This window comes from Manacus vitellinus, unplaced genomic scaffold (genome assembly GCF_001715985.3).
Source record: "Manacus vitellinus isolate BGI_N305 unplaced genomic scaffold, ASM171598v3 scaffold_2_pilon, whole genome shotgun sequence".
Lineage (NCBI taxonomy): Eukaryota > Metazoa > Chordata > Aves > Passeriformes > Pipridae > Manacus > Manacus vitellinus.
The window spans coordinates 45,426,381-45,441,777 of record NW_021940208.1 but is presented as its reverse complement, the minus strand read 5'-3'; the positions used below and the strand labels follow the sequence as shown (position 1 = coordinate 45,441,777).

General features: G+C 39.0%; 1 protein-coding gene across 1 annotated transcript in view; it reads right to left on the bottom strand.

Moving 5' to 3' along the window:
• The window catches only part of GPC6 (glypican 6), a 522,514-nt gene that overhangs the window by 302,944 nt on the left and 204,173 nt on the right, over nt 1-15,397 (bottom strand). The window lies entirely within an intron of this gene.

The window sequence follows — 15,397 nt, the reverse complement described above, 5'->3', positions numbered from 1 at the left end:
AATCAAAGATCACCTCTAGCAAATACAAGCATTTCCTGAGGCTTCCTTTTAGTTCATCATGATGGATAAAATTTAAATATGCCCTTTTGTCACATAAAAAGGATCAGAAGATATTATAATCATAGAACAGGGCTCATTTTCAGCTGTGAAAATGGAAGAAATGTAAGTTTGTTAAATGTGTAAAGGTAGTGCTATTTCCTTCTGTGATATCTCCACATATTTGAAAAATAATGCAACATTTTTTTCAAATTTCAAAGATTTTATTCAAGGGACTACTGCATTTAAGACGGTAATAATAAATTCTCAGGTATCAAAGTATCTAACATGAGGTCTGAAATATCCATTAAATACCTTACATGAAACTGCTTCCTATTAACCAGCACTGACTGTACAGTAAGCACCATTACAGGGAGATCATCAAATTAAAACTGAATCAGTTTCAAGAGATGAGTTAAAAGTAGTTCCAAGGACTACATCTGCCCACTAATTACCCTGGCAACGGGCCTGATCTTGACAAGAACTTTACAGAAATGTTATTTTTCAAAGCATTCAAATAAAATCATTTCCTCAGCTTTTTTATGCTTACATTTAGAGCCACGTTTAAAAATATTTCTGGATCAAGGACAGTAGTAAAGAGAGAAAGGCACAAAAATTTTCCCCTTAAGAATGATTTTTCTCTTTATTTTCAACAAGATCTCTACAACAAAAGGTGACACTGAGTAGCTGGGGAAACCCAGTGTATATGAAAAGGTGTCACACACTAAATAAACAGAATAACAGGTGAGATATTTCAGCCTCTATTACCTGACAGTTATAACTTAACGCATGCCTTGAAACAGTAAAAATACTTTCAGATGCAAGATTGCAAGTTGATAATGTCCTCTTATAAAAACAGTATTCAAATCTATTAAAGCAGTCATGTCAGTAACATGGTACTTCCACCTATTTAATTACACTGTTAAACTTTTGATAACCATACAAACAATCTTAATAGACACTTGTGTCCATCTCTGTATATAATGCACATGTACCTTCACACCCATGCACATATGTGTAAGAAAACATCTGCAATAAAGTCCATTAGGATCAGTTATATTGCTGCCAACAGCTACCATTCCTGAATTCCTTATCAAATCTTCAGGGGTTTCCTGGCTTTTGCAGGTGATCAGAACACCATGAGCCTGCACACCAGTGCAGCGGCAGTTACACACCTCACCTCATCCCCTCTCCAGGAAACTGTGCTTGGAACCACCCCCATTTCTCAGAAAAACCTCACATGAGACCATGTTTCCCCAAGCCTGTGTTTTTAGCTGCACCTCCTTACTTTATTTCTGTCAGTCATCAACTCCTCTGTGTACTCTTTGATACCCTACTGTGAGTTCTCTTTATTTATGTTATTCCATGAAGTGTGAAGAATTCATTGTTTTCCAGGAGATCATGTTCCTACCCAGCTGTGTTTTTATTTTCATTAAAACCGAGGGAGAGTCTCCAGCTGCAGGGGATGATGAAAAATAAATCAAGAAATAATATTCCAGCAGAAATGTATCTTGGAGGTCCCATTCCACCTAGGTGATGGCCACAGCAGTGTAACTTCAGATACTGTGGCAGTTTTTAGTAGCTATGTCCCAGTACTCTCAGCTACAAATAATTTTCAGGCTTATTTCATGGGTCCAGTGCCACTTTTGCTTTATCCCAGTTCTTTTGCTTGTACAGTTTCATGGACTTGAAATTAATACCGTTGTGCAGAAGCTTCTCAAGATTTCAAACACATCTATGCATTTGCCACATCATGTTTCCTGGCTTTATGTGATTCAGTGTAAACCAGAGCTAAACACAGCAGGGCAAAATCTCAGCTGGTGTCAATCATGTCAGGCCCTTTAAAATCAATGGAGCCAGGCTCATTTGTCTCTGCACCTAATTTTACTGATACAGAAAAATGGTGCTTTTATAAATATGCAAAATATGTAAATGAATAAGCTTGCTTAGCTTAATTTTGATGCCACATGAGCACTGACTCCAAAGACAGCTGGGGCTAGTGTTCCAGATGTCATAACACGGCATCCAATCCACACATTATTTCAGATAACATTTGCGCAAAATTATTTCGAAGTTGGTGAGTGAGATCCCCCTCCAGATTGCAGAAGTTTGGCATTGAGTGAGTAGAAATACGAATGGCAATACACACATGTTAAAAGTACCTATCATTAGAGATGTTTAATGTCCATTGTGGACATTAACCTTGTGAACTCAGGAATTTTTTTCCCTAAGTCTTCACTGGCACATGCCCTCATCATGCACCTGATTCAAAGAGTCAAAAGGCTGGGGATACAAGAACTTATTACTACCTATCGTAGGAGGTGAGGTTCTAGACCATCTAAAGAACCTGAATGTGCACAAGTCAATGGGACCTGATGAAATACATCCAAGGATCCTGAAAGAATTGGTAATGAAGTTGCTTAGCCACTGGCCATCATATTTGAGAAGTCATGGTATGCTAGTGAAGTTCCTACTGACATTTTTAAAAAGGAAAAAAAGGAAAGCACAGTGAAATACAGGCCCATCAGTCTCACCTCTGGGCCTGGCAAGTTCATGGAGCAGAACCCACTGGAAATTATGCTAAGGCACATGGAAAACAGATGTGACAGATTGGTGACAGCCAACATGGCTTCACTAAGGGCAAATGGTGTTTACCAAATTTGATGGCAAATTTCTATGACAGTGTTGCAGTATTGGTGGATAATGGAAGAGTGACTGACATCATCTACCTGGACTCATGTAAAGCATTTGACACTGCTCTGCACAACACCCTTGTCTCTAAAATGGAGAGTCATGGATTTGATGGATTGACTACTTGGAGTTGTCTGGATGGTCACAGTCAGAGTTGTAGTCAATGGCTTGATGTGCAAGTGGAGACCAGTGATGAGTCGTGTGCCTCAGGTGTTGGTATCTGGAACAGCACTGTTTAATATCTTTGTCAGTGACATGGACAACTGGATTGAGGGCACCCTCAGCAAATTTGCAGGTGACACCAAGCTGTGCGGTGTGGTTCATACTCTAGGAGGAAAAAATGCTATCCAGAGAGACCTTGGCAGCCTTGACAGGTGGACCCAATTTTGACAGGTAGACACCTAGACAACTGAACTTTACTCATGAAGTTCAACAAGGCCAAATGTAAGGTCCTGGATCAGATTATCCTAAACATGAATAGAGGCTGGGTGATGAGTAGACTGAGAATAGCCCTGCAGAGAAGGACTTGGGGGTGTTGGTGGATGAAAAATTGAATATATGCACTTGCAGCCCAGAAAGCACCAATAGAATGAGCTGCATCAATACCAGAGTAGAAGGTGATTCTCTCCTTCTACTCTGCTTTCGGAGACTCTACCTGGAGTACTGTGTCCAGCCCTGGGGTTGCCAGTATAAGAAAGACCTGTTGTAGTGGGTCCAGAGGAGGGCCATGAAGATGGTCAGAGGGCTGGAGCAGCTCTCCTATGAAGACAGGTTGGGAGAGTTAGGGTTGTTCAGCCTGGAGAAGAGAAGGCTCCAGGGAGACATTACAACAACCTTCCATTATCTAAAGGGGGGGCCTACAGTAAAGATGGGGAGGGATAAGGAGTGATGGTTTACACTGAAAGTGGGCAGGTTTCGATTAGATTTTAGGAAGAACTTCTTTACTGTGAGGGTGGTGAGGCACTGGAATATGTTGCCCAGAGAAGCTGTGGATGCCCCATCCCTGGAAGTGTTCAAGACCAGGCTGGATGGGGCTTTGAGCAACCCAGTTTAGTAGAAGGTGTCATCTAATTCCACTCACCTGCAATAAGCAGGGACGTCCTCAACTGGACCAGGATGCTCAGAGCCTCATCCAACCTGACCTTGAATATTTCTAGGGATAGGGCATCTACCACCTCTCCAGGCAACCTGTTTCAGCATTTCACCACCCCCATTATAGAAACTTTCTTCCTTCTGTCTACTCTGAAACTACACTCCTTTAGTTTAAAACCATCACCCCTTGTCCTATCTCTACAGCTCCTATTAAAAAGTTTGCCCACATCTTTCTTAGAAGTCCCCTTTAAATATCAAAAGTCCTCAATAAGGTCACCACAGAGCCTTCTCTTCTCCAGGATGAAAAACCACAGTTCGCAGCCTTTTCTTACAGAAGAGATGCTCCAGCCCTCTGATTATTTGCCTGAGTAAGTTCCTTTCATAATTTCATTGTGTATCTTTTGTTACTTACTAGAAGGATTGTTTTAACAGAGTCATGATGACCATGATGTATCTCCCATTTTGCAGATAACATTTTACATTCTGCCATCCCTATTCAGGCAGTCTGCTTTGCAAGTAGCCCTAATAATTTAATAGTCATAGAATTTTACTATAATAGTTTACTGCTCTTCATTAAAACAAAACAAAACAAAACAAAGTAAAAAAAACCAAGCAAACTCAATTTGTTCTTGATCTTCTTCCATCCTCAGAAGTTGCATTTTGAACCCCATGAGAGTAGTGGACAAAGACATTATTTAACAATCAGGCATTCCCACTGACCTTCAAGTGGAAGAAAAGAAAGCATGCTATAACTTCAAGTGCAACCCACTCACTTAATATAGAAAGAGGCTATATACACAGCAGCTCCCCAGGACACATGACTTCCTCCCACAACTTTAATCGAGATAAAGTAGGACAAACAATGTTAACTGCCACCTACGGTAGAAATAGATATTTTGTAGGAGGAAGGAATAACAGGATAGCAATACTACATTACTTGCCCTTTCTCCTTGTGAAGAAAGGCAAAAAATGATAAAGTGAGACCAGAAGTGTTTCACACTGGTACTGTAAAAATAGTTTTATCTTGAAGCTAAGAAAGATTATCTTTACTGTTCTTCTGACTGAAATGAAGTAGCTTCAATTTTGTCAACCTTAAAAAAAGCACTAGACAGGAAGCTGTAAATAGCATAGTGGTTTTTAACACAGGACAACTGTGAACAATAGCCCCTCTCAAAACACTTGTACAAAATGATCAGTGAGGACAGTAGGATTAGTTTTTCTGGAAAGAGAATCTATTGCCAATTGACCAGATGAAATTCAGAGAAGCAAAGTCCACAGTATATCTATGGATAAAAGCAATTCCTTCTGATTTCTTTACCAACACCTTGACAACCTATACAGCATAAGGAGAGTGCATCTGGAGCCCAGAAGAGTAATACTGATTTGAACTCTGAAGTAATTTCTGGTGTTTGAAACTAAGAGCAGAATACAGCACTTGAGAGTGAGGAAGTTCTTGAAAAGTCCACAAGAAAGGAATTAAAATAGTCAAACTTCTCAAAGTGAAAGTATATATGTAGACAATAGGAAAATAGTAATATTTACAGCTTGAAAAGTGAATGGGGAAACATTGACTTAAAGATAATGCCAACAATATAGACAGGGGAAGAAGAGAAATCAGAGAATCTGTTACTGACTTTAGAACATCTCACTTGTCACAAAGATCACACTGATATTTATTTGGATAAATGTATTAATAACCAATTACCAGATGGAAAGAAACAAACAGGACAGAGGGCATAAAGTCTTAATTAAAGAGGGATTGTGTCATAGCAGAAAGGAACCAGAGGGAAGGGAAAGAAAGCACTCCAGGAACATAAATTAATTCTAGTGCCAAGGGATATTATGTTGGAAAAATAATTCTTGTAATACAGTTTATTTACAGTGTGAAAGCTACTTTCCAAAATACTCTTCAGTTGCAAACACAGGATTCGCAGTCAAGGGCGAGAGAGAATACAGTGGCAGAGAAAATAACAGAGGAACAAAATTGTTAAAAAATAGAGCTGGAGATAAGGCTGAGGATATAGGTAAAGAAATCGACAAGGCAAAGGCAATTCTTAGAGGATTCAACATTCAGGAAAACTCATTCAGGAAAACTATATTTACAGTGGGCCACAGCTTGGGCTTAAATCCTTTGTTAAGAGTACATACCATTTGATTGCTAGGCACTTAAGCATCTATTTTGAAACCTCTGGAGTCATTAAGGCAAACCTGCCATCCATGCCAAGCTCTTAGGCACATGGTGGATGCAAAGTCTTAGCTCTCATCTGTCCTCAGCTTCTATCTGTCCTTTCCCAAGAGAGAAGAGGACATGGCTACAGGAGCGCTTTCCATCATTTCCATTCATGGGAGACAATCGCTAACCGCCTCTTCTCTAACATGAGACCATTGCTGGAAGAGAAAGACCCCACAGGCACAGAGCAGAGAATGAGGATGAGTGTCATCAGGTTCCTGTCCTGGATGGGAACTAATTTTACAGTGCCCGGGCTGACACCCAAGCCTGTGCAAAGGCTTGGTTTCCACACTGCTCCTGAGAACTAACCAGCAACCTTGGCAATCAAAAATAAGCGCTAAATCCAAATGCTTTAACAGAGCCATCTGGAACCAGAAAACTATGCAGGTCTGAGCTGAAAAGTGACAGTTACTAATGGTTGCCACAACCCAGAGAATCTGCTCCCATCTGCCTCCCGGCTGACTTTGGATGCATTTCCACCTGGTAGGGCCACAGCCCACAGCTGAACCTTTGCTGAAAAGCAGGATGTAAACAGAGCCACATGTTAGGATAATGAAACAAAATTAGTGCTCCTGTCCAGAGACGGCTTGGAAGTGAAGGTCCCAAGGTTATATAAGAAAGTTGAGCCTGAACCTCATTAAGGACTAGTGCAATCCCATCTTGTGGTATTAAAGGTTACCTGATACTTTTTCCATGTTCTGCAGTGGACAAGATGAGAGCACATTGTAATTCTTCTTTTTAAGGTGGTAGTATTGAATAATGAATAGTACAGGCCAAAATTTTAAGCTTTAGTTATAGGCTTGGAGGGGTTTACATCAAATCAGACAGTGTCTCTTCCCTTACCAATGTAGGCTGCATTAGCATTTATTTCAGTAGCACTACTTTTCAAACTAACAAATGCAGAAGAAATAAACAAATATATAACAATCATAAATGTTGCTAAATTACATTATTTGATTACTTAAAGATAGCTACCTATTTGCCTTTTTTTCTACCTCATTTCTCTGTGGATTACTTAACAAACAGTCTGTAAGGAACAACTGTTTTTTTACTTTGCTAATATTTAATGAAATTTCAAACATTTGTCTTTTAAATGCATTGAAGAATAACTTTTGAAGGCAAATGAATATTTTTCAACAATTTCAACCTTTTGTTCCCTTTTAAAATGAGCAAAGGACTGAAAATTATGTTTGATGTTGCACCTAGAGCATTCACAAAAGCTATAGAGAAGTCTGCACACAAGTGATTATTGAGTATTTCCAAATTTATGATAATTCAGTGTCTACAGTCTCCCACAGAGCCTTGTCTCTGTCTTGCTCTTGCTTTCAACATAAAAAAAAAATAAAGTCCTGAAGCTTTTTAGCAAACAATACAACTATAATCATTGTTTTTATGATGTACCTTTTGTGCTAAAAAGGATAAGCAAAGAAACTGAAACTTTTACACTCAGAGGCAAATGCAACAAGATGATCAACATGATACAATATCACGCAGTACGGTATGCATTACATTTACTTTTAATAAACTCGATGATCTTTAATGTCACTTCCAACCCAAACCGTTCTATGATTCTGTGTATTTGCAAATACCATTTACACAAGTAATTTTAATATCCTATGCAAGCTTTTTAATAACGAACGCCTCATTCAAATCTCTTAAATCACCGGTGCAGAAATAAGTGACCTGATTTTTTGAAGTAACAAGGATGATGTCATTTATTTAAATGCTCATAAGGACTTTAGGACATACATTTAGGTTGATGTTTGTTTAGACATTAGTATCACAAATGATATTCAAATTATTTATGTAATCTGGCATTCATAAATAACAAATTGTTCCTCTGATTCAAATATCCATGTTTGACCAGTCACCAATGCTAAATGCATATTCAAAATATCTTTTACACTAATCTGCATTGCATGGAGACATCTTTCTAGCCTTTCTAGTTGACTCCCTAATCATTATCCCTTTTTAACTCCAGCATGCAGTTTGTGTACATAACATTGCAAAAACTGACTCGCTGAAAAAGAAATTCTTTACTGTGTGGGTGGTGAGGTACTGGTTGCCCAGAGCAGTTGTGGATGCCCCATCCCTTGAAGTGTTCAAAGCTAGGTTGGATGGGGCTTTGAGCAACCTGGTCTAGTGCAAGGTGCCCCTGTCTATGGCGGGGGTGCTGTAATTAGATCATCTCTAAGGTCCCTTCCAACCCAAACCATTCTGTGATTCTTTGATTAATAATAATCAGACAGCCCACATAGTTCACATACCTTTTTCTACATTACATTAAAAGACTGTAAAATTATTCTGTGAGGGTATTTTAGTTCCCTTGAGCATAGGATCAAAATACTACAAAAATTGCTTCAAGACAAATCTCCCTCACTGAACTTATTCTGTGCTATCTTGTCTGGGTGCTGTAAGTGGGCCGTAATATTTAGTAAATCAGTATGATCAGGATAATTTTTCACATAAGGTTATTAAAGTAGTTTTATTCAGTACTTTCCCCTTATATTGATAGAATTTTAAATTCAGAAGGGGCTACTGCAGCCATCTGTTTTCAAAACTAGCAAAACATAGCCAAAAAGTCTTGGAATGAATTCCTACTTCAAGTCAAATAACTAGGTTAAAAACACAGTGGAGCTTTTTGAAAAAGCTATTTCATAAAATATCCAATTTAATATTCAAAATTTCAAGTGCTAGGGAGGCCATCATAGCCTTTGAATAGTTGTTTCTATGGATAATTACCCTCGCAGTTAAAAATGTGTGTAGTGAATAAAGCCTGAATTTGCGTAGTTTCAGCTTCCAGCCAGAGGATCTTTATGTATCTTAGTCAATTAAAAGCAAGCCTCTTCGATCATCAAACTGCTGTTCCACACTGTGTTTAAAATCCATGATTAAATCACCTTTTACACAGTTTTTTTTTTCTTAAAGAAATAGACTTCACTCTTTCAGTCTCTTCCTATGGGACATATTTTAATTAATTCTAAATATTATTATGACATTCCTCCGAGTCTTCATCACTTTTTCAATATCTTTCTTGTATTGTGGATACATGGATACTGGGAACACTTTTTCAATTCAAACTAGGATGTGGCCAAATATTTTTCAGACTGAACTGAATACAACCCAGTTACATCCACTTGTATCTAAGCAATTTTATTCTTTCATTTTACAATCGGTTCATGTTTGTCAGTAATCAATCCTTTTCATCTAGTGCAACCTCTCTGAGTTGAGAAGTTACTAACTGTTGTTCTTCAGAAATAAAAGACTTATTTCTGCACTTTCCATATAGGCAGGGAGTTCCCTATGCTCCTTCTCTATTTTCTTCTGTATTTTACAGACACTCATGTGAAAAGCTGTATTTCTGTCACCATACCCATGCTGTCACAAGCTTTCTCTGTACAGAGATCCATCTCTGTTTTTCTAAGGCCACCAGCCTGATTTTTACAGATAGAACAATTCATAACTAATCAGTAAGAATTCTATGTTTTTAGCTTGGATTGACATAGGAGAAACAAAGAACAAGCCAGAAAGGACATATCAGTCAGAACAAGAGTTATTCTAAGATTCTCCCCCTTTAATCACCAAGCTGCTGGTTCTTAAAACATCCCAACCTGATGCTCATGTTACCAAACTGTTCTGGAAAAGAAAAAATGCCTTGAGATTGTTATGTGTAAACTTGCAAATACTTTCAAAATAAGGAGAAAGAGAACTTTCCAAAACTATCAGGTCAGCTTGCAAGCCCTGGTGAAACAAATACAGATAAGAAGTCTAGGCATGCCTGTATTCTAGATAGTCTGGAGTTTCCTAGAGTAAGATCTACATATTTTAGAGAAAAAAAATCACCTCTGTCTCAAGCTAGTAATTTAGTGCAATTAGAAGATACAGATACTCAGACAACAAACATTTCAGAGTCCTAATTTTTAGGAACTACCAAGTGGTTTCGGTATGCAGGGAATCCACTTCTGTTGTGTCTCAGACAGAACCACACAAATCTCTACCTGCTTTAAAAACTCTTAGCCTTAATGGCATCTGTGTAATATCCAAAAGTGAATCTTAATTTAGTGATTGAAATGTGCCCTGGATCCAGCCAGGAGTTTTGCAGTAGCCACGAGGGGGCATGGCTAGGACCCAGAGACTATTCTATACCACCTCAGGTCATTGCTTGGGGCAGGAGGAAGGGAATCTCTTCCAGTGAGAAGGACTCCCTTCTGGTAGCAGGGCTATAGTCACGTAATGGGCTCCTCAGTGAGATGTTGCATGTGAATCACTCTCTTTTGTACACTTTTATCATTAAAATTGTTGCTGTTACTGTTTGTTTTCTTATCTCTCTGCTGTTTCCAGTAAATTCTTCTTAAGTCAACCCCTGATCTTTACCTTTTGTACCTCTGATTCTCCTCTCCAGCCAGGACAGGGGATGGTGGGGGTAGGGAGAGGGAGGGTAGTTTCAGTGGAAGCACTGAATTGGGGAGTACCATTCCTAAAACACAACACAATAAAAGAGTGAAACCTCGCATTAGAGAGATTCAGGCTTCTCTCAAACACTAGAAAAATCTAATTTTTAACAAAACATCAGTTTACATAATTCAGTCATGTTTCTTTAATAATTTTATTGTAAATATCATAATAGTCCCAATTCTTGAGCACACTAGCCTCGAAAAATAACCATTGTTTTTATTTAAAATATGAAAGATTTAGACTTAGCAATCTTTTTACTTTTTATTAATATAATAAAAAATTAAATACATTTTATCTCTAATGCTTACTAATCTGCCATAACAATGAGCATGACAATACTCTCTGGGAACTAATTATTTAACATTACTTCTGATAACAATGCCATCTTACACTGGCATTCTAGAGGCCATGAATCACTGGTTGTAGAAAAAAATTCTTTCTATGTGTTTTCTGCTGAATAGTAGCTAAACACTCCAAAACCACTATGTGAAAGTAACAAAACTTATTCACCTTAAAAAAGAAAAAATCTATTTCTGCAAGTTCAACATACATATTACATTCTATTTGTGGAGGCCATGGCCCGGATTTAAAAAGTATTTGTGATGTCCTTAGTTCTGAATTAGTACCTCAGATTTAAAGATGAATACATTTTTAGGTCTTTTGCCAGGTCAGAACTAATGTACTAAGTCAACATACTGACATATGTTGCAAACAGAAACAGAACAGCAAGTACAAAAACCCAGAATGCTCATTGAATAGAGCAAAAGAATATGCTTTGAATGTAATATTCAAAGAAAAGGTTTATTAAGAGATTATTCTATTGCTTTGAAGATATAAGGGTCTCAGATTCATAATACTGTTTTGCATTGATTGTCATGTCTCTCTGTGTGTAATATATTGATTTCTCATATGATAAAATCATCAGGATCTCTTGCATACAAATGCAATTTGCCAGGGAAACAAAAACAACCTCCATAAAAAGAAATTTACATAGCCATTGAATACAAATAGGATTAGTGTACAGTTAACAAGAAGTGCATTCAAGAGGAGTCAACAGCATTTGCAAGATGTTTAATAGCCAGCATATGAAGTAATATTAAGATGCAGCTGCATCTGGATCATTTTATAGTTTCTTTGTTCTTAACAGGATGCTCTCATGCTACTATTTTATATGCAGTTAACCAGCCTTAGAGGTCTTGTAAACTTGTGCTAACAGTATTTCTATCTATGCAGTAGATCAAGAAATGCACAGAATAACTCATCTCTCTCTTTAAAAGATAAAATAATTAACAGTTATAATCCTTTCTGTGTGAGGATAGTGTGGAAAATGCCATAAAGCCAAACTCTAATTTGCTTTAAAATGTTGCCAGAATTATTCAAAGGCATGATGTCTCTCTTGGAGGAGAGGCTCAGGGGTCCAGACAGACAAGGATTTATTGTGATGGGAGCAGAGAGCATTTAACCTTCCCATTAGAATGTGTAATAGGTACCCACACACAATATCACTCCTACATCTTCTCAGGTGCACAGGCCCCCTCCCTGCAATTAGCACTATCTCCACTCCCTGAAATAAAGGCTTGGAAAACTTGGCAAGCAGTGAATGCTAATTCTCACAGTGAGTTCACCTTGTGCGCTTAGTAATGTGGGCTGACTTTATAAAACAAGGGGGCATAAACTTGAACGCCTCCACCTACTGACATTTTAGTTATTTTCAAAAAATGACAGTCCTATGGCTTTTAATCCTGATTCCTCCTAACCTTATTATGTACTGTGAGCAAAGTGTTGACAGCATATTCTTTCCCTTTTGTAAATTTGTTCTTTGCTAGAATACTCAAAGATTACATACTGTTTGCACTGTGTTTGTGAGAAATCTGCAGCTGGAGAGACTGCGCTCCAGAGATCCTCAGAGCGGTTGGATGAAAGCCGTGTTTCGGATGTGTCCTTCCACATGGGGTTCTTGTCTACTTGCCCACCCTGCTGTGAGTTTTCTCAGCCCAGTTGGCAGCCAGCTTATTACTACTCTGCTGGCAATTACAACACAAAGCCCAGCCGAAACTCAACATGATGATCATGACAACACATTTTGCTGTGAAAAGACACAGAGGTGCTGAAAACCAGCATATAACATTCCTTTTTTTTTTTTTCCCCGTAGTACCCAAGCTGACTCATCTGTGTTAGAAAAAAGAAATTTAGTTTTTACATAAATGTGTAAGGCTCTACATAGTAACAGGAGCATGTAAATGTGAGTTAATCTGTGCCACTTTGGAGGCAGTGTTCAGTCATCCATTTCTTTTTATTTATCTGTATACCTGTGTCTGACTGGCTAAAAGTACCTGGGAAAAGAAAACCTGAACAAAGAAAAGGCAATTAAAATATTCCAATAATATTGAAAAATTAGGGGAAGAGGAGGGGGCAGTTCATTACCTTTTTCCATAATAAAAGTATGTGAAGCCAGTAATTTAAAACCAACCTTGACTTTCATGTTTTCTAATACCATGTCACAGGGAAAAGAGACTTTTTCAGTTGCCCAGCAAAAAAATGGAGGTAGTATTTAGAAAATTTATTTGACCTAAAAACGGTGTGATAAATCAAAGTTCGTTGCCAGTCTGAGAATACAGTATGCAAAAATGTCAGCATGGTATTAACATTGCAGCCAGCTATACACATCCAGTGACATATTTGTCTGGTAAGCAAAATCAAAGACTGGTATTTTTCACTCTCTTAGCCCTAAAACTGCACAGAAATGTGGGAGAATGAATTCAATCCTGTTCTTCCTTTCAGGTCTCCACAATTGTTCAGTGCAGCATCCTAATCTTTATTGCAAATGTTCCATTCATCTGGAGACAAGACTGAACTATGTAGGGACCCTGGCTCAGTGAATCTTCATTAAGAGCCAAAGTGAGCTTATTTTAACATTCAGGTATGCTAATTCAGAGTTCCTTCTACTTTATTTTAAGAAATCTGCTAAAGTGGATTAAATGTGATAAATAAATCTGTGAAGAAAAAGTAATTCAAAACACCTTCTGGCACATTTTGCAGATCAAAATCATGTTTTTTAATGGTACATATGTTTGCCTGGCATTCGGTTTTAATTGCATTATTTCATTGCATTATCTGATTTCCTGATTAAGAAAGGTATGGTCTGCACCCATGACTATGGGCAAGACTCAGATCATTGATTTCTGTCCTACCTTTTGTTTTGAAAAGACAGTGGTAGGTATGAAACATTCATTTATTAACCTTGATAACAGGCTAATTCACTATTGACCACAGACTACTTCTCCAAAACATGGCTAAGATAAGACATCGAAGCCAAAAATGTTCAACATATTTTTCTGATTTTTCAGTTAAAAAAATTCCTGAAAACTGTATATCTCTATTCATGAAAGAGCACAGATATCTGTGCTGTAAATATTGTATGGAGAATTACTCTTCAATTTAGACTTATTTATGTGAAAGACAGCAGGCTGTGTGCAAAAGAGACTTCTGCATTTAGCAATAAAGAGAATAAAGACTTCATGCTTCTAGCCAACCCCAATGACTTGGAATCAGTCCTTGAACATTAACAGCTGATATCCATTTGTGATAATTTTGCTGCCGAGGTGCTGGATTTTCTGTGGATGGCAATATGCCCCTTGCAAGGTAATATGCCAGTTTTCCAGGACACAGCTGCCAGTCAACTGTGGGTTGAGGTGGTGAGAGTATATTGCACTGCCAAGGCCATCCTATCTATATGAAGAGCAGTGTTTTTTCAGAGAGTGGCATGGAAGTGCCAAAGGCTCAAGCCAAAATGACATAAAGGAACAATAGAAGAGAGGATGACGTGGTGGTTTCAGGCACTTCACTCTGCCAGAGGGTGGTTGAAATCACAGAATCACAGAATATGCCAAGTTGGAAGGAACCCACAAGGAGCACCAAGTCCAACTCCTGGCCCCGCACAGGTCCATCCCCAAGAGTCACACCATGAGCCTGAGAGTATCATCCAAACGCTTCTTGAACCCTGTCAGGTTTTGTGCTATGACCACTGCCCTGGGGAGCCTGTTGCAGTGCCCAACCACTCTCTGGATGAAGGAGCTTTTTCTAATATCCAATCTAAAACTCCCCTGACACAACTTCAGGCCATTCCCTCAGGTTCTGTCACTGGTCACCATAGAGATCAGCACCTGCCCCTCCTCTTCCCCTCACGAGGAAGTTGTAGACTGCAATGAGGTCTCCCTTCAGTCTCCTCTTTTCCAGGCTGAACAGACCAAGTGATCTCAGCCACTCCACACATGGCTTCCCCTCAAGGCCCTTCACCATTTTCACTGACCTCCTTTGGACACTCTCTAACAGCTTAATATATTTCTTACATTGTGGTGCCCAAAACTGTGCACAATATTCAAGGTGAGTCCACATCAGTGCAGAGCAGAGCCAGACAATCCCATCCCTCAGTGGGCTGCCAGTGCTTTGCCTGATGCTCCCAGGACACGGTTGTCCCTCCTGGCTGCCAGGGCACTGCTGACTCATATTCAACTTGCCTTCAACCAGGACCCCCAAGTCCCTTTCTGTGTCACTGCTTTCCAGCATCTCATTCCCCAGGGTTTCCCCATCTCAGATGCAGAATCTGGCACTTTCCCTTGTTGAACTTCATATGGTTGGTGATTGCCCAGTCCTCTCATTTGTCGAGGTCTCTCTGCGGGACCTCCCCGCCTTCAAGAGAGTCAACAGCTCCTCCCAGTTTTGTATCATCTGCAAACTTGCTTAGCATCCCTTCCAGTCCTGCATCCAAGTCTTTTATGAAAATGTTGAAGAGCACAGGGCCTAAGATGGAGCCCTGTAGAACCCCACTAGTGACAGGTCACCAGTCTGATGTTCTCCCATTCACTATTACCCTCTGTGAGCCAATTGCTCATC